The 24,062-nt window shown below is 33.0% G+C and overlaps 1 long non-coding RNA gene and 1 other non-coding gene across 3 annotated transcripts; both read left to right on the forward strand.

The window, feature by feature from the left end:
* The first annotated feature begins 6,257 nt into the window (after positions 1-6,257).
* Positions 6,258-10,405, forward strand: LOC130012139 (uncharacterized). Its single transcript, XR_008787448.1, has 7 exons — positions 6,258-6,391; positions 7,403-7,464; positions 7,782-8,030; positions 9,056-9,205; positions 9,453-9,521; positions 9,835-9,936; positions 10,307-10,405. It is a non-coding gene; the product is annotated as an uncharacterized LOC130012139 (long non-coding RNA).
* Positions 10,406-11,288: 883 nt separating this feature from the next.
* Positions 11,289-23,285, forward strand: LOC126815150 (uncharacterized). 2 transcript variants are annotated; one of them, XR_008787450.1, is made up of 9 exons: positions 11,289-11,448; positions 11,709-11,972; positions 12,377-12,449; positions 12,623-12,703; positions 17,218-17,256; positions 18,330-18,374; positions 18,757-18,974; positions 20,193-20,296; positions 21,600-23,285. It is a non-coding gene; the product is annotated as an uncharacterized LOC126815150 (transcript). The 2 variants fall into 2 exon arrangements; XR_008787449.1 differs by lacking the exon at positions 17,218-17,256 and having other exon boundaries at positions 11,304-11,448.
* The last annotated feature ends 777 nt before the right edge of the window (positions 23,286-24,062 follow it).

Raw genomic sequence — 24,062 nt, forward strand, 5'->3', positions numbered from 1 at the left:
ACGACTTTTTCGACAATTAAACATGTTATTCTGGAAATTCGTAATGAATTTGTGACTAATCCCTTAAGTATGGTTTACAACATTTTTTTATACTAAACTATACTATTCAAAAAAAGTAGGGGATATTTGATTTTTAAGTGTTATTAAGGTCACCTAATGAAACTGACGAAGAAACAAATGACAAAATGAAATGAAGTTCACATTCATCGATTTATTCCAAATGATCGTTAGACTAAGTAAGGCACAGACTGACCATTATAAGGGTAAAATGATACCCGGGGTCAAACAGCAAAGTTACCACAGCATCACAACCAAGTCAGTAACGGGTAAATCCTCCTCTGTTTGCCAAACAAGCATTGATCCGACGTGGCATACTCCTAATGAGACGTCTAAGGTCATTTTGGTCCAGATTGTCCCATTCCTGTTGCAACGCAGCAGCAAGTTCTTGGACATTGGCAGGACGTTGTTGACGTTGACGTAACCTCTGTCCAAGCATGTCCCAGACATGCTCGATGGGGGAGAGGTCGGGACTCAGTGCTGGCCAAGGTAATGTGGTGATATTCTGTTGTTGGAGGTAACCTGTAACGATCCTGGCCCTGTGACATCTTGCGTTGTCATCCTGGAAGATGAAACGGCGGCCATGCCGTCGTGCGAACGGCACAACATGGACTGCCAAGATGTTGTCCCGGTAGTACTGGCCTGTAACACGCCCTGCAACAACATGTAAAGCCGTTCTTCCAGCAACAGTGATGCCTCCCCACACCATAACAGAACCACCCCCAAATCGATCATGTCTGATGACGTTAACGTCTTGGAAGCGCTCGTTTCGACGACGCCACACCCTCCTACGTCTGTCCAAAAAATCAACAGTGAACCTTGACTCATCTGAAAACATCACATTGCTCCAGCGTCGATTATCCCAGTGTTGACGACCCCTACACCAACGACGTCTTGCCTGAATGTAATGATCTCTCAAACAAGGGATCACGCGAGGACGTCGGGCGCGAAGGTGACCCCTATGCAGTCGATTCCGAATCGTCTGGCCACTCACTCTCACACCAGTGTCTGTTTGAAGACGAGCGCTGATCTGATTTGCTGTGATGACACGATTTCTCAAGGCCAAGGTACGGATAAATCGATCCTGGGCTTGAGTTGTCGCCCTTGGTCGACCTGAGCGTGGTCTGTCCTGTACAGATTGTGTATCACGGTATCTGGAACATAGCCTGCTTATGACAGACTGAGAAACATTCATCGTCCGCGCCACAACCGCCTGTGTTGTGCCGATCTGTAGCATGCCAAGGGCACGTAACCTTTCATTTTGGGTAAGCCGACGCATATCAAAATTTGTTTTCTGGTCACTAAAACAATTAAACTGATGTTTCCACCCTGGAATTCAATGCCACAATGACTGTAACATTCAAAGTCAGAGTCGTGCAAATCTTGGGTTGGACCCCCATGATGATCCCAAGCATCACCTGCATTCCATGCGGTAGCTATTGGTGCGTTTGGGCGTCACATGTAACTGGAAATGTTTCTTCTGTTAGGTTCTATAGTGACTTTTTTCGTAGTCATTTGCATATTTTAGTATTATGCCCCCAAAATCAAATATCCCCTACTTTTTTTGAATAGTATATTATAATTATATATTATTTGGTGATAAATATTTGTTGACGTGTTTGTTTTACGCACACCATTGAATGAAACAGCTGTCGTGTACAAAGTGTGGTATGTATACCATTTTTCAACCGCGTGGTACCATTTGATTTTTATAATTTAGCTCAATGAACGTTGCACAGTGACTACTGACTCTTATTTTCTAACCAAAAATGTTTTCTCGATGATGCGACCGAGAACAAAGTGAAATGGTATTTAACGTCTTACTTTTCTGCACCAACCTTAGCGAATGAAAAAAAAAAAAAAATATTATGCAGTGTGAAACGTGGGGAATTTTGCCCTGACCAAAAACCGGGCTACTCTTATCTTAATTTCCAACTGTCATCGGATCTTTAACAAGTTGCCAGTATGCGGGACCTCGAGAACAACAGAAGCAGCTTCCACTCCCTTCATTCTACCTATCTATAACTATAATGTAATATAATACATTAGGGTAAGAGTTGAATTTTATTAGATCAATAAAAAGCATCGAACAACTGTTGGCAATACGTCAACATTTAAACACATGTAATGGCGACTTATTGAATTTCTCTAATAACACACCGGCTGTTTATTTTGAGTCATCTGGTTTTAATTGCTATAAATCATAATCATCTTTCAGTTTTCTGTTATAAAGCAATTGCTATTTTAACGGTTGATATGACATTTTCGCCTCATAATTTTTTTTATTTTTAATACCAAACATTAAAGATATTAATTGAGTTTAATTTAAATGTGAATAATGGAGTCGTTTGACCGAGAAAGTTTATCGGAATTTTCTGGCGTGGTTCCCCTTTGTTAGTATGGTGCAGAGAGAGAGAGAGAGAGAGAGAAATGGGGTTTAACGTCCACTCGACACAAACTAGGTCATTTCGGGACTAATATATGGTTCAATTTTATTTTCCATAATTCGCTTGCGCGTAGGGGTCTTTAGCAGTGGGAGGAAACCGGAGGACCCGGAGAAAAGCCACGAGGTTGGACAGGCGACCATACTCCTTGCCACGTACAACCGGGGATTTGAAAGCACGCCAGTTGACTCAATGACAGACTTAATGATACAAGGCGCACGTGCTAACCACTAAGCCACCCCCCCCCCCCTCCAAGTATGGTGCAGGACACAGGGTCTGGCAATGGACAACGTGTAGTCGGGCGAAAATAGAGGTCCCGTGTAGATATTAGCGTGCTCCTAAAAGAACCCTTGGCAGTTGGAATTCCTTCATAGCACACTGTATGACGTATGTCCGTCTTTATTAGCCCAGTTGGGGCAGAACCACCTCATTTCATTTCTTTTCATTGGTTTAAGCTTAAACGTTATTTGCATCGAGCATTAACACACAGTTTAAAGCACACCACATATCATCGTGTCATTCCAAAACCTCGTTAGTCGGCATTTTTCGAAAAATCACTTTTTTGCAGAACTCAATTTGTTAACATGAAATTGGAATTCTGCGATAAATAGTTTTTATTTTATTGGCGTGTAACCAAACCTCGTATGACGATTGGTCTGATTTTGTTATTTTCTAAATGCTCGTATCTCGACAATGTGTTATCGGTGACGACGTCAAAGGCCTTTAGGCGTTGTATAATAATGACATAAATTCGCATGATAATTATTGTAACATAATAAGAAGTGTCATAATAGACATACTTATCTATTTCAAGTAACAAAATTAAGGCAAAGGCCATACCAAGTCATAACTGCCCGGCTACGTCAAATAAATTTATTTTAGTGCTGATGTTTATCAGTTTTAAGTATCTACATAGTATACAAAAACCACTACAATAATAACGGCATACATCCCTCCGTCAAAATTTTACACATCCTGACATGAATCCTTTTTTTGCAGTTTTCAAGCAAACAAATCTCGAGGAACCAGTCTAAATTCTCATATTGTTGCCCATATACCCCTCATGAAAGTTACCCCACTGAGTAACTTCACATATCTGTGGGTAATACCACTTATGTAAGTTACCCTACAGAACATCTGGACCCACGTGTGGGCAATACACTCAAGTAAGTTACCCCTCTGAGCATCTAGACCTACCCGTGGTCTACCCGAAGGCGACCCGCGCGCCGAAGGCGCTCCGCAGGTAGGGGGTTGTGGGGGGGTTCTCCCTCCAGAAAATTTTTGAAATTTGACAACGGGAAACGCGTTTTGCAAGCACTTCTGGGAGAAATCTAGGTATCATATTTTCCAAATTTATGCTGCTATTTTGACTATAAGACATACTACTGTACTACACAAGACACTCATGCTTAATATAATGCTAATACAATGTATTTCTATCCAAATAATAAATTGCATCTTATACATATCGAGGCATGAATACATGTATGAATCTTTAGTCTCTATGAGACATGATACTAACACAAAAATGCAGGAAATGCAATTATGCTATCAGCACCACCGATTGTTTTAATCAAAGACCATTTCACCTTAAGGTGACAGACATTTGCACGTCAGCATAATATATTTTACTAATCGTTGTGTATATATGGTTTTTCGCGTGCGCACTCTCAATTTTTTGAGGGGATTCCGCGTGAAAATTAGAGCTCTCATGGGGGTCAGCTTATACGGGTGGACGTATTGTTTAATGGGGGCCTGGGAGGACACCGTCCTCCTAAACTCCCTGCCAGCACGCCCCTGCTCGGTTGAATCGGACCTTTGTTTAAACCCCGAATACCTCACTATCATATAACTCCTAAAATGAAAAGGAAAGTGACATGACAGGTCAATCTAATTACCCCCCCACCCGAAGACGTATTTTAAAGTAAATCTAATTAAAATCTTATTTTATTACAAATATAACATCATAGCTCTGACCTGCTAGTTCTGGCATGAAGACACATTTTAAGACAATTAAACGGTTTAAATGAAACGTGTAATACACGTTTGTTAAAAAGACTATAGAAAGGACCTGATACCAGTCTGTTACAATTCCGACTTATAATACCGAAAGGGCAGTCACATTGGGTTGACGAAGCCTTGCTTCCGCTTCCACCATTTAACCATTCTATATCCCATGATTAAAATTAACACTGTGAATATTTTTTTTCACAGTTTTCAATTTTCAAGTATAGGCTACGTGAATAACATATGGTACATTTTAATTTTAATAGTTTGCTCGTGAGCAGTGGTTTTTAGAAGTGGGAGAACATTCAGAATTAAACCAATTCATCCTTTGTTTACCCTGTCTATTATAATAACCATGTTCACGACTAAAGAATAAAAAGAAAAGCTAAGTATCAGAACGTCTCGTCAACACAATAATATACACATGGCAATGTTCATTGCAATGATTACAGGCAGGGCCGGACTGGTGGGCCGAAGGCCCATCTGCCAGGTCATTGACCAAGGCCCACACAAGTATGCGCCGAAGGCGCTAGAGCGTCCGAGGGGGGTCGGGTCTCCCCGCAGGAAAATTTTGAAAATTGACAACCGCACAACCATTTTCCAAGTATTTCAGACCAAAGCAGAAGAAGGCAAATTTTTGATTTCCTGATACAATATTAGCTCTCCTTTCTTTCTCTTTTCTTTTTTCTTTCTCTTTTTTTTTATTTTCCTCTTTATAGGCTTAGGCCCACTTTTTTAAATCAGCTTAGGCCCACCTGTCACGGACAAGTGGACAGGTGGGCCCAGTCCGACACTGATTACAGGTGCAAAACGATTGGAAAACAAAATCCCCAGCGTCAGCGTTTCGAACTACCCTTCTTCGAATTCGGAACAATGGTTGCTCAGTGAGTATGGCGCTGATGTGGACCGCTGCACATTTTCCAGTCTGGTTTCCGATTGTCAAGTCGTTCGGAAAGGACAAACAACTGAGGTTCAATACTACTTTACGTACGTTAAAGATCACTAGACTAAACAATTGGGAATCAGAAGACTGGGCGTGGTTGTATTTTTTTTAATTGTAGGATTTACTAAAAAATTTTATGGGTTCTGTTGTTTTTTGGGTCACCCTGGAAAGCCTTGCGCTCAGCATGATTTACAATAAGATAACGTGTCTGCGATATCACCATCGGTGGAAGCTGATGTTAAATACTAATAGACGAACAGGGGTTACACAATTTAGTCATGCCAAACTAGTCATATTCATAATTATGAGAGAGAGAGAGAGAGAGAGAGAGAGAGGAGAGAGAGAGAGGTTTAACGTCCACTCGACACAAACTAGGTTATTTCGGGACTAATATGGTTCAATTTTATTTCAATAATTCGCTTGCGCGTAGGGGTCTGTAGTAGTGGCAGGTAACCGGAGGACCCGGAGAAAACTAACGAGGTTGGAAACCACGACAGTTAATTGACTCGATGACAGACCATTATTGATACACTTAAATTAAGCTTGAGATATATTTTACATGTTAAAACCTGAAAATGATCTTTTTCAGAAAAAAATTGGCTTTCTTTAAAGACAGTCGCGGTTTTGGTCTATGTTATTGATTAATTCATTTTTGATGCATTAATTCCGATATAAAACGCATTGTCATTGGATCACGTCCAAACCTGCGTGAATGTCACTTGTTTGGTCGACTCTAGTATCCTGAGTATCCTGGTCATTGACGTACCTGGTGTTCGTGTCTACCGGATACGAATTTGCTTCCGGTTTTTCAGAAAAATGGCCGCTACTTGTTTCACTCTTGAAGCAGTGAAAGAATTTATGATAAATAATGGAGGAAGAGTGACGAATCAACAACTCGTCACACATTTTAAAGCCTTCCTCAACGATCCAGTGTCAAAAGGTTAAAATTCCTAACCCATTTTATAAAACTGTAGGGATGTGGCACGGTTCAAAAGTTACCCTGAGTGTTTGTTTACACTTTATTTTCATCATCAATCAATGATGTCATTATTGCTTTACTTACTGTACTGTTTATTGATTAACTTATTCTCTAATTAAGACTCTTTTAAATGCCTTATTTTGGGGTCTTTAAAAATGATATCTTGAAAAATCTAAGTGTTGGAAAGTGCAAGAAAGTGTTCGTCATAGAATATAAATGACATATTTAAAATATTTAATATTTTTAGAACAGAAAAAAATCTAGAGATAAACAATAAAACATACTTTACTGTCACTCACCCCACTAGATAGGCTTCCTATAGTAATCCAATATTTCAATTTGGGTATCCTCAAATGACTGGTATCCCCTCATTCAATGTTCAATGTACCATTGGTCTGTCAAGTCAGTTAATTTAATGTTGATAAGCATTTTCACAAATTTAAATGTACGCCATGGCAGACTAATAAGTTCATCTCCATCTAACATGGTTTCCATCGGCTTCTTTAAGTTGTGGTCATGAATATTTTATTTATGTCACTGTCCCAAGAAGAAGAGAGCACTGTCACTAGTGACTGACCCGGCATGGTACTAGCACTACACGGTAAAAAGCAGGGATGACAAAGCATTTCAAAGAGAATGAAATATTCAAATTCTATACCTCTTTTACATATTATACAAATTAGATGTCTGGATCTTTGTCTCACCATATCCTTATCATTTAATCCAACAATACACATGGTCACGTTTCATTATTAAGTAATAGGTAATACTGCCCACAAATATGTGCAGGATGTTATGAAGAAGTTCAACGATTGGGTTGTGCAGATACTCAGTGATACTTTGCCCATGTAGATGCAGGCCATTTATCCAAATGAATTTCTTTGTAAATAGAGATCTTTCTCACATTGTTAGAACCAGCCACCCTATTTTGCACATTTTATATACCAGTAATTTTCTGCTTTCTATTGACAGTAACACACAGAGAAAAATTCAAAGATTTTGTTAATGAGTTAGCCACAATTAAACTAGAAGAAGTAAGACAATATGTGTTGTTGTATGTGTTCCTTTTATATGCCGACATTTTTATATTGTTGTATGTTGTCATCCTATCTGTTGGTATGAAATCTTATGAAAGCATTACAGAAAAAATGTTTTACCAGTGATTAACACATTTTAATGTAAAACTCTGTCTAATTGTTCATATGAGCAAGAGCCCTATGGAATTTCTAAAATTTTCAGATCGTGAATTTGAAATGCACTTTAAACTTTAAAGAATTGTCTTCTGGTCACGTTTAGACTTCGAAATCTTGTGAACATTTTGTGTATGTCATTCTATGTTATTTGTTTGTAGGCTGGTAAAATATTGGTATTAAAAAAGAAATACCGACCAGAAGCTACACCCATTCCAGCCCCTAGATCTATAAGAACTGATAATGCTAGAGCATCTTCGGAACCTCCTGGAAGAGTTGATGATGAACACGATGGTGTTGGAATGTCTAAAGTACGAAGTGAAGAATATTTTGACAGCAGAATAAAAGTTAAAAACAATGATAGTGGTGTTAATAGCCTGGCTGCTTCTACTTCATCCATAGCTTCATCAGTAAGTAATTATGAATCAGTGAAATTTGATTTGTTTCTAATTAAGAGAGATTGTATCATTTCATTACATCAGGACCTTGAGTACATGTAAGTTCAGTGATAAGCATAATCTTCTAAGACTAAGAAACAATAAGCTTATGCACTTTGATTTGTAAAAACTAAAGAACACAATAACTCTGCTTCTAACTGAGGTGTAAGTGTTCATTAGGAGAATGTCTTGACTGAGTTCGAACATTATTATTTTCCGCTAAGATTTGGTTGATATTTTGTATTATGATACCTTTAATAAATTATGTGCTATTTTGGATTGAGTTGGAGGACATTAGCCTCACTATCACCTGTTACCTCTGTTCAGTTTTGATAGTTGTCTGAATGCTGTAGCAGTAAAAGTTGTCATCAGATCTGGTTAAAATATGTGCATTGTTAGATAAATTTCTGTTAATTACTTCTAGAATTGCTTTCATTGCTGACTTTGTACAACCTTGTGAATGTTTTGTAAAATTATGAAAGTCATTATCATTGTTTCGATTATTGAGATGAATCACGATTACAATAATTTCTGATAATTAATTATAGGATATTGCCCTTGATTATGTCATAGCAACTTATAAAACTCATTATGCAGTATATAATGTGACAAAAATTCATAGACTACTCGTATACCTTAGGCGATGTGGGCGTATGTTTAGTTGGCTATTTATCTTTAATACTTTAAATAACTTCTGATATTTTAAGATATATTTACGGTATCTGAAATCGAATAAGCATAAACAAAAGTAAAATGATATTGACATAAATGTTGTTACAATGTTCTTAATTTTCCGTCTGTGCACTTATTGCCTGGATCGATATTTAGAAATTTCAAGCTTGATTTTAAGATTTTAAGATTATTTCCTAATTCTCTTGGATTTGAAACTCACAATAAGAAATTTGTTAATCCTGTGAACACTGTAACACACATATATGTATTATTATAGTTTTTTGTTTATTTCACTAATTTTTTTTTATTGATATTGGTACTTTAAGGGTTCACAGATATCACAACTATCCACAGGCACAGCTTCTACTGAAGATGAAGTGAATGAATCTATATCTGTAAAAGAACGAGCCAAACATTTAAATAAAATAGAGTCACAAAGCGATGTGTTGATGCCAAATCAATTTAGAAAGAAAACTGTAAGTGTTGTTTTTTTTCCATGGTTGTTTGTTCATTTTATTTGCACATAATGGTGATCTTAACCAACATGAAAGCATAGTCGGGGATACAGGTGCTGAGGTGAGAAGGGGGTGGGTGGAAGCTGGGTTAATGTAAAATCTAACAAATTGTACTTAAAAATCCTATATCCGTCCCTGAAAACTAATGTCATACTTAAATAAGGAAATCATATAATTTTGAGTTTGTTTTATGCTCTTTTTTTTATAGGCTAGAGAAAAATTTGGGGGTGGCGGAGATGATGATGATGATCATTCCTCGGGTACTGCCTTTCCTACGGTATGTGTTGAAATCTTATAATATTCCAGTATGTAAAGAGCTTTATTCGCACTGATATACATGTAATACTAAATCAGTCCACAAGATGATAAATATATAACAAATATTTTACCAAATGCAGGATTGTTTTCTTTGATGTGGGTAAATTCTATTTACCAGCCCTTTTCTCTAAAGGATAAGGTGTAAAAATAAAGTGTCGTGTTGAAGTACACATGAGTTTAACATCCTGTATTAGTTCTGAACTGTGTAATTATAAATCTTACTTATGTAATTCATAGTCTGTTGAAAATGTTTTCAATATTCTACAATACAGTATGATGAGGAGGAGAAAAACTGGATGTTAACATGTTGTTCAGCTGAATACCATGAAATGAATAGGTTATTATCAAAAAATCCTGCTCTTGCTAAAATCAGGGTAAGTTGTTTTTTTTATTTAGAAAATGAATAAGATGACTTTTCTAGTTAGATTTTTTTAAGATATTCATTAATAATTCTATCTTAAATATGTAATTTTTATAAACAATTTATTTTGAATTATTTTATCCATTATAGTTTTATTTATATGATTTTATTTCATTTTGTATGATTTTATACTATTATTGTTAAGCGCAATCGCACACTTTATAGTGGAATCTGCGCTATATAAATTTATGTAATAATGATTATAATTGATCGTGTTTTGAAAAATAGCACTTTAATTACAGGTGTACAAGCAAGAAATTTATTTTTCATATTCTTTAGTTTTATGTGTATTTTTAATTTTCTTTTTTCTTCCTTTTTTCTAGGACTTTACAAATGTAAGTATACTATTAATGATAAATATACTAATGGTAAATGTCTAATTGAAATTTAGAGAATGAGAATTGAGATGCAAAAGGTGTTACTGTATTAATTGAATTTTATATATTGATATATTATTATTAATACTTTTCTTTCTTTTTCATGAAATTTTCTTCTGTAAAAGGGGGTAAGTAACCATTTTCTTACAAGAGAAAATAATCTGTACCATGGTACAAAGATATGGTCTTTTTTTAGAGCCTTTGAGATAAAAATAACCAGTTTTGTTTAATAAATATAAATTAACCAGTTTTATTTAATTAAAGATAAATGAACCAGTTCTTTTTAAATTAACGATAAATGAATATATATTCTATTCAATTTAGAACAAACCTCATTTTGAAAATAAATGAAATGAGGTTTAACAGGCTACTGTTCTGCTCCAACTGGGCTAATGAAGACAGGCATATGCGATGCTGGGTGTTATGAGGGAAATTTGGCCCGGACTGCGGCGCTACAGTCTACTCTTATATCGAATTCCAACTGCCAAGGGATCTTTTACGTGCAGTCCAATGCGTACGTTGGACCCCAGTTTTTCGAAGGACTAGACAGCTATCCTTGTCAAGCCCTCCGTCCTGCACCGCTGACAAAGGGAAGCCATGCCTGAAAATCTGATGAACTTTCTCGGCCATCTCCGGAATAGAACCCGCGACCTCCAGGCTAGTTAGCCAGCATCTTACTCACTTAGCCACCATGGCTCCCAATCCCATATTAAAAAAAAAAGTCTGTGTAAATGACTCTAAACTTAATCTTTTGCCTTAATTTTTTCCTTTTCATATTCCTCCGTTTGGATCAATATAGTATGTAAGTATATTTATTTACTTAAGTGATATTCTCTTTTTAGAAATGATGCAATCAGAATTTGGACATCTCTTAACTTAGACCACAAACAAATCTGTAACACTCTAAAAAACTAACTCTAGATGACAGAATTTATTGTGCGAATTCCTACATTTTCTCTTTACTATATTGACATCTTAATCCATTTGTTTTGTTTTAGACTGCACTGCATTGGGCTGCAAAGCAAGGTAAAGCAGAGGTCATCAAATTATTAGCTGGTAAACCAGGACTCAGTATGAATCAAAGATCAGTGAGTATTATATTTTCATTTTTCAGTAGATTGGTTATTGATATTTAATTCAAAGCAATAAAGGGTTACACTGTAGGTTTAGGTCATACTTTTGTTCTTTATTTCAAACTGGAATACAAAACTACACACAAAAAATATGGAGATCGATCAATAGTTGTTAATTATGTACCTCAGGATTTTTCTTCAACTGAAAATGCTTTTATTTATGTTGTTAACATTTTTGTTTGTGTTCTTTTTCTTTCATATAATTAAATAAACAGTATGTAAGTATAGTATTAATTGTTTTATAACTTAAACCCTCTGTGTGCCAGAAATATTTTAAAATTGATCAATAATAAATTGTAATACATGTAGGTGTTCTATTATCTATATTTACTTGTTAGTCTAGAATGATGATGCTTTTAATGATGAAATACCTGCCTTGGCTTGGCTTAATATTTAGAGAAGATTATTGCTTGTGTTTATTTTGTCATAGAGTATATTTCTTTACTTTTTTAATTTCATGTGTTCCACAATTTTAGGGGGTAAGTAATGTTTTAAAATCAGAAGAAACAACATTTTTAGATATGGTCATTAAGATATTGATTTCATTCTGTTTATGGTTTGAATAGTAGGGTTTTGTATGGTTAGGACTGACAGGGAAAGAATGTAAAGTCATTCATAATATGTGATGAAATAAGAAAAGTCAGAATGTATGTAATTCCATGACAGATGAAATCAGCAGAAGAGTGAACTGATGATTAAATCACTTTTATTTTAATTAGGCCAGTTTAAATCTGATAATTGTTGTATGTAAATATGAGTAAGGTAGACATATTTAAATGGAATGTAGATTTATTATGTGATATTAGTATTTACTGTTAATTATTACATTCTAGTAAATTGTACAGTATTTTTAATATCAACAAATTTTACCTTTTCTTCCAAGGGATACACAGCACTTCATTTAGCAGCGATGCAGGGACATGAAGATATCATAGAATTATTAGTTCAAAATTATAGTAAGTATTACTTTTTGAGAGTCAAGAGTCATTATGATAATTTACAAATATTTTACCATTGCATGTTACATTGATTAGGTGTTGAGTAATTTAAGGAAGCATTTGCACTGGTTGTTATTATTTTTATTTCTAAATGTAATCCTCTGTTTCTAAATGTAGTCTTTGTTTTTCAGAGGCTGATTCTAATATAAGAGATTACAGCGGGAAAAAAGCTAAACAATATTTAAAGAACTCAGCTTCATCACGCACACAACGTAAGCTTATTGTTACTGATACTAAGTCATTAGATATCAAAACCACTAGAACCATTATGGGTCCACCATTACCCGCTCAGTCTAAAATCAGAGCCAGTAAACGCTTTTCTATGACTGATTTCGATTTGAAAAATCGAAAATGATTTTCAATATATGTGATTGGAAGCAAATGAACAAATTTTTTAAAATCCTGGTAGTGTCACAATGTTTATGCTCACTTTTATTTTATCCTAGATATTATTTTAAGATTTGATATTAATAATTTTATTATTTAATACTACCCGTTTACCTAATCTAGTCTGTCTGTTTTTCTTTGTAAGAAAAATATAGATCTGAAATTTTGAGAATATGCCTGGATGTAAATAGTTAAACCTTTGATTTAGATACCTTGATTATCAAAAAGAAAACTATAGTCATTTAACTCTGACACAAAAATTTTTAAATATTTTTGGCTGTATTCTTTTTAATTTTATTAATGATAGATAATTAAATATAGGGCACCCTACCAAAGGCTATGTCATCACTTCTGTCCACGATCTGTCTGTTCGTCTATGTGATCGTCTGTACAGGCTAAACAAATTACATTTACAACTTCTTATGAACTGCAGATGTGATTTCAACCAAATAGATAAAAAAAATCAAGACATTTATTGTATTGAAGGAAAATCATATACGTAACATGGGTGTAGCCCTTCGGTGCACTCTTTAAGTTATTGTTATTTATTTTTAATAACATTTTTCTTATTGATCAGTGATTTTAATCATTGATGTAATTATCAAGGAGTATATTGGTGTGTGAAGATAAAGAGATAATTTGTAGTTGTCTCGTGTTGTATGAATATTGTTATAGTTTATTGTAAAGTATTTTCATCCCAGTATTTTAATCCTTAATTATTTGTCCAGTCATAACCTGAGAATTATAAGGTTTCATCAGTAACATTGAAAAGGAAATGTTAACAATCTGATTAAAATACAAATCTATATTTCGTTTCGTTTTTTATACTTTCGATGGCCTACACTACATGTAGATCTAACAAGTTATAGTGGGAGTTCACGTTCTATGACGTCAGGTACCAAGCAAGCGACATTTGACCCGATAACGTCAGTCATTCGATTAACCAATTAGCGACTGCCATGCTGGTTTAAATCTACTTTTGCTTTGTTTTGATTTCTATCGCTGGTAATGTCTACCCACAGTTTCGCGCAAAAAAGGTCAAACGCTCGATTCAACAGACCATTTGATGGGCTGACCCCTTATTTCAAGCAGAACACTAGTTAAATAACAAGTCTTCCATATCCAAATGTAGTAAAGACAAGTAAAAACGAAATTTTGAACTATAAAAAACGAAACGAAATTGGATCTGTGTTTTAATCAGATTGGAAATGTTATGTATTATACACAGGGAAATATGGTCTGTATCAAATTTGTTACCAGGTTATTATTTCCTCTCATTTGTGAAAATCATGACCAGAAGCTCATTTAAAGAATTTTACAATAGAATTTCAAATTTTCCACCTATAATGAATCTACCTAATAATTCTTAGCTGTGACATTGTTATTGTTATAAATCTGTATCTGGATTTTAGGGAACAAAATAGATTTTTAAACAGGGTGGTTGTTTTCTTAAATGGATTGAATCTAGAGGATTTTTATTTATCTAGAAGAAAATTATACATAAACACTGATGGGCTATTAAGGCTTTGAACCTCAATTGCTCAGTCATATGTTCGTGACTTGTCAGGTCTACAGAGTACAGACCCACAGAATTGCCATATGGAAGAAGTAGATTGTTGCTGGTATTTTAAACATTATTATATGCTATTTAATCTTTTATTTATATACCAATAGAAAGAAAAAGTATTCAAGAAATTCTCAGAGAGTCAATAAAAAACTGACTTCATCTATACAGGGATGTAATCTTTGAATATTGTTTTAATCTTTTTAATTTTAGTCTTTTATTTAAGTCATGTATTTTTTTATAGACATTTACACAGGCTTTATTATAAATATATAGATTTTAGCCATTGTTGACTTAAAATTCTAGTTTTTTTTATGCCATGCAAATGTATATAAGATCTTATTATTGTTTTATTTAATTTATTACTATGTTTTTAAATGCTTAGCCAAGCTGCTGTGAATAACACTGATAACTTTATTTAATTATAAGATGAATCTCTACCTTATTTGCTATCTGCCTATTAATACATCGAAATCATTTAAAGATATATTTCTGTGACAATCAAGATTTTCTATGTTACCATTTATGGGCAAATACTGGCTATATTCACACAGCCAGGAACAATTTTATAGTTCCCAAAAACATTATCTTTACAAAACACTTCAAGCATACTGATGTAGGTTATTTAACATATTAGTCATAGTGTAGTACTTGCTTAAGGTCATGAATAAATGACGGAGGATGTTAATGGGAACATAGAGAATTGTGAGCTTCCAAATAGTCCAAGTTGAAATCTATAATAAAAATAGTTTTCAGGGTCCAAATAACATTATTATAACACTGTCTATAAATCCTCTAATCTATAGGATGGGTGGTCTTTATTAGCCCAGCAGAACAGTGGGAAGTTAAACCCCATTTCATTTCTATTGGATGAGATATTGATCACTTCTAATAAGGAAGCAAAAAGTTCTTTCTACATTTGCAGTATTTTAGGTTTTTTAAACTATTTTTAATTACAATTCCATACATAATGAGAAAGAACTTATCTTCCTATGATAAAGTTTAACTTGAATTATGTGTAAATTAATAATGATTTGTATGAACTATCACTGTGCCAATTGAAATATACATCTTTCTATATCAATTATGCAATTAATTATATATTCAGCCTACTTGTTTATATTTTATTTATCAAACTATTAAAAGGGCAACATGATGGGAGGCCAAAAAAAAAGATTTATTTATTTAAATGTTGGAAAAAATATTGTGTTATAATTCAGAAGATTAGCACAGAAAATGTAGATCAAATATTCTCATAATCTTAATGAAAAAATCATTGGTGTATTTAGTAGGGGGAGAGGTCATTGGACATATTGTTTATCAATTTTAATCTCCCTTTTGCAAATAGGCCAAATACTGTGGTGTAAAAAAAAAAGTGGATAGAAAGACAATTTGAATTAGATGTGTGAGACAACATAATCAAGTCAAAAAGTCAATAACATGTATACTTGACAATCACGAACCAAGTTTTTCTAACCTTGCTTTGAAAGCTTTGAATTAGTTTAAAGTTTAGGATATTATTTTCAGGTTGGATAAAGTTTTGAAGTAAAGTTGGTTTTTTTATATGCCCACATTGAAATGTGGTTGTATATTGTCGTCGCCCCCATGGGTCCGTCACTTTGAAATATCTTTGGACGCTTTAGACGCTAAAGTTAATATCTGATTGACTTGAATTTATACAGTGTTGAAGGAAACGAGACGAAGAAGCCTGTTGATTTTCAATGATTATGGCAATTGATATTAGATGTTTTGTATGCTAAATGTTAGAATAGGGCAGAACTAGAAGCCAAATGGATTGTTACTCATAATCAGTTTTTAGTTTGTTGTAAATGTTTTCATTGCTGAAAAAAGAAAGAAATATGCGACAACCCTTGTTGACTCCCTGGATGACTTAGCTGCTGTGGGCGTATGTTTCGTTGCTTGGCAACCTATCTTTTTCTGGTTTGTTGTCCCTTTAATTACAGTATCTCACAATTTTTACACTAGTCTTTTACACTATGGTGATCATAGAGAAGCAACTGAATCATTGTTTATAAAGACACTGTCTATATATGATATAATAGTTATTTGTATATATTATTTACTTGCTTATATATTTATATTGATTATTATTATGTTATATTTGCAAATCTATTTACTTTGCCTTTGAAAATAAAGAATTATTAATTCAATTTGAAAGAATGTCTTGAATTTGAAGAAATCTAGAGCATTAGCCACACACTGGCTTTATATAAAGATTACCTTAGATTGATGAAACCCAGACCTTTTTCACAAAGTTATACATATGGATTGAGTGGAATAAATGAAGTATTTTGGAAGTCTATTTTGATATTTACATATCTTGTTGAAGTTTTTAATACCTTGATGAAAATGGTTGACAGTTGTCAAGATGTTTAGCATTGAAAAAACCAACAGGAAGAGAAACAAGAATGTATCTTAGCAGATCTTTTTATCCAAAGCATCAACCACATCAAGATAATTGGTAGTTTTTCTAATTTGTGACCGGTTGAACATGTGCATGGGTTGATATTCTTTGATTGGTTTGGTCAAATTTTTTTTTTTTTAGATTAATTTATTGGGATAATTGCATGCTAACCATTAGTAACCGAAAGTGTTTGAAGCCATGTTTTGATATATAAATATAAGAAGCATGTTTTTGTGGGTAAAATGGTTTTATTTTCTAAAATAAATTTAGGTTATATTTTCGAGATTTTGTTTTTGCAAGAAAATAGAATAAATGTTTTAAAAGAGTTTTTTTCTCTCTCATTTTTTTAGCGATCACAATATCTTTGAGCAACAAACAGGTTGATAAAAGTAACAATAATATTCTTTCACAAATATTAGGTTATGTTTTTATCCCTGAATTCACAGTGTACTCAACTATTTGCACAAAATATATGGAAATTTATTATTTTGCTGTGTGTCACTTAATTTATATACTTGTTTGTATATTTAATCCCTTTCTCACATTCTATACTCTACGATATATATCTTATATATAACGAATCACAAGATCTGAATCAAACTTTTGGGTCTGTGAAAAAAAAGTGCAGCGTATGAAGTATTGTACACCCTTGCTGCCTTAAAAAATTACCAACTGACTTTTAGTTTTTTTTAAAACATATTTTATTAGTACAAATTAGAAGACAAAACAGGTTTCTGCCAATTTAAAATCATTTAGAAATGGGTGTCCAATTTACTTTTATACAAGACAAGACATACAAAAAGAATTTTTCATGAAACCATCTCCCTTCTTCAACATTTTTGCTTTTCTGTATTTTTTCCATTTTATTCTTTTAAATTTCAATTATTGATATATATTTATAGATCTATATCTAAAAGATATTCTTAGCTTTTTGAATTTATTTGTAGTAAAAGAGTGGTTCTGTGATGTTTTAAATGTTGTAATATAATTTTGTTCTAGTTTTTATGTTGTTTAAGGAATAGGGTACACCATATTGTATAATTCATTAATGTAAAACCCAACACACAGTAATATTGCTGGTAATGTCCAAAATAGGACAGAACATTACGAATGCATCTTAAATCTCTCACCAAATTAATCTGATTGCTCTTTTTATACTAATAAATATTATAAGACTATGCTACTAAAATATTCACTATCTCAATATTCCCAATTTAACAGTACCTATATTAAAGGAGCTAAACACCTAAATCTCTTTGATTTAGGTAAAATAAAATTATGCATTAAATTAGGTTAATAAAAATATATTGTAATATAACAAAAATGCAGCTCAACAAATTGGAAGAATGAAATTTTTTGTATTTATTATAGAATTTACATTGAGGATTAACAAAATGTAGATAATATTTAAGTTTAAAGTATTGTTTTTACCATACTTATATTATTATGTATATTTTTTCAGAATTACTATTATCAAGAAGACTTGCAGCTACATCAACCAACAAAGGTAACTATTAATTATAACATGTTTTAAATGTCCATTAATTTGTTTATGTGACTACAATTATTTTACTTTCCATTGAAAAATATATTGACAACTAATGTATATAGAAACTCTCTGGTACAAAAATTATCATCCAATCTTTTTGAAACATTGCTTGGATTAAATCAAGTATTATAGGTGCTATCAATCAATGTTTTGTAACTATCATCTACTAAAGAATATTTCACTGCATCAGAAATTACTGTTAACTCTCACATGAACATTGTTTAATAAGTTCTCATTTGCTATGAGAATCAACAACTCCATTAATTTACACTTGTTTACTGTGTAACCAAAAAGGGGACAATGAAATATTTGGTACTTTAATGAGTTTAATCTGTTACAGGTCAATCGCTTGATGACAGTTTTCTTCGTACTAATTTACGAAAGAGTAATCGTGCTAGGGCTATATCATCCTTAATTCAAGCCACAGCCTCAGCAGTACATCGTAATAAATCTACTATGCTACGAGCTAGTTGGGGTAGTTCATCAGAAGATGTTACAGAAGATCCTACTCCTCCTGGTAGTACTCATTCATCACCATCTAATAAACGTAAAAGTTCTGTAAGTACTTGTTACTGGTATTTAAGATTTACTAATCTTCAAGCTTAATTATTTATCATGACAAATAGCTACTAAACTAATGTTTCTGTAAATATGCATTTATTACAATCTAAAAGTTTCTGTAAATACTCATTCATTATTAGCTACAAAATGTAACATTTCTATGAATACTCATTTATCAATGGCTACTACTACTAATAGTTCTGTAATTTGTAAATACTGGTTAATCATCAGCTACTAAACTAATGGTTCTGTAGATACCCATTTATTAATTTATTACAAGCAAAAAGTTTTTCCAATACTCATCACTTGCTACTAAATTTACGATTATGTAAATACTTATTATCACTAACTTATTCATTCATCATCTACTACTAACGTAATGGTTATGTCAATACTTAGTCATCACTAACTACTGCTAAACTAATGGTTATGTAAATACTTAGTCATCACTAGCTACTAGAGTAATGATAATGTAAATACTTAGTCATCACTAGCTACTAAACTAATGGTTATGTTAATACTTAGTCATCACTATCTTCTAGAGTAATGATAATGTAAATACTTAGTCATCACTAGCTACTAAACTAATGGTGATGTTAATACTTATTGATCACTAGCTACTACTAAACTAATAGTATATAAATACTTAGTCATCACTAGCTACTAGACTAATTATAATGTAAATACTTAGTCATCACTAGCTACTACTAAATGAATGGTTATGGAAATACTTAGTCATCACTAACTACTAGACTAATGATAATGTAACTACTTAGTCATCACTAGCTATTAAACTAATGGTTATGCAAATACTTAGTCATCACTAGCTACTACTAATAATTATAAACTAATGGCTATATAAATACTTAGTGCTAAACCAATGGTCATGTAAATAGTTTCATAAATATGCATGGCGATTTCTACTGTTGCGTCCATTACCTAATCAATTCAGCCTATTATCAACGAAAATCGGGTTGAGTGGTAATTATACACTCGGTACACTATATTAATTTTGTAATTTTGAATATTATTCACCATGTCTTGATGTTCGATTGGGCATATTCCTGGTCGGACAATTTAGGACGTTGAGAAAAAAGCGTCGTACATGTCCGGAATATATGAGCCTAAATCCCATCTCTGCCTCCATATAGATTAGAGTTCATTAAGGAATCTGAGAACTAAAATTTATCTTGTAAATATTTTCTTCGTCACTAGGGAAGTGAACCTAAAGACCGATTTTTAATGCCTCCTCCCAGTGCACCCACACAGAGACGTAATAAATCTGCCAGTAGAGATAATTTAACAACACAAAGTGCCAGGTAATTATGCATACGTATATGTTATGATAAAAACATGCATAAAAAGTGTCTTGATTAATCAAATTCTGGATTGCTGGATTACACCCATGTTTAACAAGAGTTGTCCCCCTTTTTTGGCTGCTGTTTTTGTGAATGTACACCTATGAAATAGAGGATCCATAACTCATGATGACTGAAATCAGTTGTTATGTCTTTTTGTAATATTAACATAGTTCATTCTGATAGTTTCGCTATCGTGGTGCCTTGATCACCTACCCATTTTTAACATCGAAAATTAATTCTTGTAGTATTTTTTAGAAACAAACATCCCCTCCTATAGTAATATTGTTGTATAGTGCTGATATTGTTTTCATTCCTGGGTAGAATGGTAAAGGCTACTACTTCTAAATTCAAATAGTTGGTGCTTAATATTTATATGTTTACTGTAATTATTTATTTGGTGATGGGGAATCCCATCATCCTTTGTAGTATCTGAATTATGTTCCATACCACCATCCTCCTCCTTTTACTGTTCTGATGTCATGTATCAGACTATCATAGGCATACAACCAACCTTGTATAGTTGCCTCAGTGAAATGTCTCTTTAACTTGTTTTTCATAAAACAAATTTTATATAGTAACCTTCATGTGATGTTATAAAACCTACAAACCTACAAACATGATGTACTTGTAGTCATAAAATATTTCTAATCTTGTAATCATATTATAACAACAAACTAACCAACTTATTTAACTAAAATTGTTTTAAAATAAGATTATATTAAAATACTTGGATGAAACTATCAGGTGTTATATAGGGTTATATATATTCTAAACACTCTTACACTTTGCTTCCCATTCTTTCTGGCAAGTCTTAAAACTTAAGTTGTAACAGAATCAAAAATTACAAATGAGGTTAACTTACTTGGCAACTATTACATATCTAGCAACTAGTGGCAAAACATATATAATTTTATTTTGTATAACACTGAAAGAGCTTTCACATGATATAACAATTCTTAATGTTTCTGTTAATTTATCTCATTCACATCTCAAATCAAAAATCACAAAAGTTAGCACAGATTCTAGCCCAACAAGAAGAAGTATTTTGTTGAAAAACGATCTTAGGTTGGCAATTAAAATTGCAGTTGTTTTTCTTACACTCTTTATTGGCAGCTATCAGCAGAGCCATTCTGAAAGAAGATAAACAAGTGGTTCTTTTTAATAAGTAATGCACCTCTGATGTAATGATATACAGTCTACAGGAAACTATATAATTTTAAAATGTCTTAAAATACATGTAAATAATCTTGTATTTTTTCAGTGCAATAGATGAAAGAAGTTTAACAAATTCTAACAGTGATTCAGCTTTATCCAGTAAAGTGACAGTCATAAACTAGTTCTGTTATTTATATAAAGGTGCCATATTGTTTATTGTTATAATCATGCCATGATGAATTTATATTTTTCTACAACTATTGGCAATGAAATTCTTTAAATCTTAAATATATAAGATTCTGTGGTTCAGAAAAAAAAAAAAAAAAAAAAATCAACAATTTACCAAAAACAAGTAGTTGGTTGGTGTAAAAATCTCTTCTTCTTGATTAAGGTTGGCACTGTGATAGCAGGCCCCTGAAAAACAAAGCTTGTCCAAAAATTAAAAAATACCTGGATGTCCTATTCATGGCTGTGTCCCAGGCAAGTTGTTGAATATGACATGTTTGAATATGACATGTCTATACTTTTACCAATCTTATTAAAATACAAATCTATATTTCGTTTCATTTTTTTATACTTTCAATGGCCTCTACTACATGGGGTAATACATGCGGCTTTTGACCCTATGACATCAGACATTTAATTAATCAATCAGCATTGATGTTTCTAGTAGGATACCCACAGTTCCGTGCATCGCACGCTAAGAACTCGCTGCAACAGACTGTTTCATTGGCTAATCCCTCACATCAACCAAAACGTGGGTTATATAACAACTCTTCCAGATCCTATGTAGTAAAGACAAGTAAAACAAAATTTTGAACTATAAAAAAACGAAACGAAATAGGATCTGTGTTTTAATCAGATTGTACTTTTATTAAATGGTTATATATTATAGTTAAAGTGTTATAGTGCTTTGTTAAATAATATATTGTTAAGAGTTCCCCTTGAATCATTGACTAAGTCATATGTTGTTGGGGAATATTATGTTAAGGAACTAATTACAATCTGCTACAAATCATAAAATTCATAGTCAGCAAAATGCTACCGCTGGTACTGGTATGTTAAAAAAAATCAAAGATAAAGGTTAGCCCGATTACATGCATAATGATGGCCATTTTTGAAATGATGCAAATTCATTTGGGTATTATCAATTCATAAAGTTTATCCATGACCTATCAATAATTTCTAATTATATAATGAATACTGCTTGTTTTTGTTTTTTTTTACTATACCACTGAGAATATTCTACATAGATCTATTAAAGAGATGTATCACCTATAGTAGCCTCAATTCAGGACTAAGGGACGTGTGTAGTTTTGGCTTGGCCAATCCCCTGCCATGGCCAAGTAGGCGCCAAATAATCAAGGTTTATTGGTTAAACCAAGGGTAGTGTATGGACCAGGGGGTCAAATGAAAATAATCTCTCCCCCCCCCCCCTCCCCCGGAAATAAACACCCAACAAAACAAGTTCCACCATTTATCCATACGTTAACAATTTGGGAAAATAAGGAGATATTTAATAAATATCTGTCATTTAGACAGGCCAATGGAACATTTCTGGGATGGGAAATCAAATAAAAAATTTGTCTTGGTGCTCTTTCTTACTCACTCTGCCAAAACAAATTCCTGGATACATGCTTTTTGTGGAAATTGAAAGACTTATATGTTCATCATATAATAATATTTAATAACGAAATCATATATTTTTTAAATAATATTTTACATTGCATGATAAAATGTATATAAATTGTATAATATTTGTTATACATATATAAAGCTTTTCCCCATGAAATAGTTTGGTATTGTGGTTTACAATGATGATAGTTAATGGAAACTATATACAACAGGAATTGTACAGGAATATAACCTGAAATGTAGTCTAAATATATTATATATAGACATTTGATCAATATATATTTGCGTCTGTGTGTGGATTAAGGCCATAGGAGACTGACATTTTAAGTAGTTGATGAGAATTGTGTCGTGGAAATGTCCATCATTCTGTAGTAATAGCCAGCAGGTTGACCCTAGAACTTATGTTTGTGTACACAATTAGCAATTCATCTACAATTATTGACTACCTTCATTCAATGACCCGATGTCAGTTCTGGTTGAGTACCTTATTTCTTTTTAAACAACAACCATAGCCACATCTTTAATAGAAGTCTTGATTTCCATAGATTATCCACCCTCTCGAATGTCAGTTTTTTACCTTGAGTGCTAAACTTTGATCATTGCTGGGATACAAAAAAGCGCAGAAAAGGCACCACACTCTGTACATTTTGTTGTATCTCATTTTCTTTTAAAACTAGAGATAGAAAAGCCTATTTATTTTCAACGATTTCTGTCAATTGCATTTATTGTCATTGATTACTTTCTTGTGAATGTTCCAGTGTCCAAAGTTTTCATTGATAATATCTTATCCAAGTTATTACTCTCTATTACATCGTTGTCTACTTTTAATACAGGTTTTGGGGATTCCATCAAATTTGACATGCACTTTTTATGCTGATTTTGCTATGTTCATTGCTTTATGGGAATTCCAACAAATACCAAATTAATTCTTGAT

The sequence above is a fragment of the Patella vulgata genome, chromosome 3, assembly GCF_932274485.2.
Source record: "Patella vulgata chromosome 3, xgPatVulg1.2, whole genome shotgun sequence".
Lineage (NCBI taxonomy): Eukaryota > Metazoa > Mollusca > Gastropoda > Patellidae > Patella > Patella vulgata.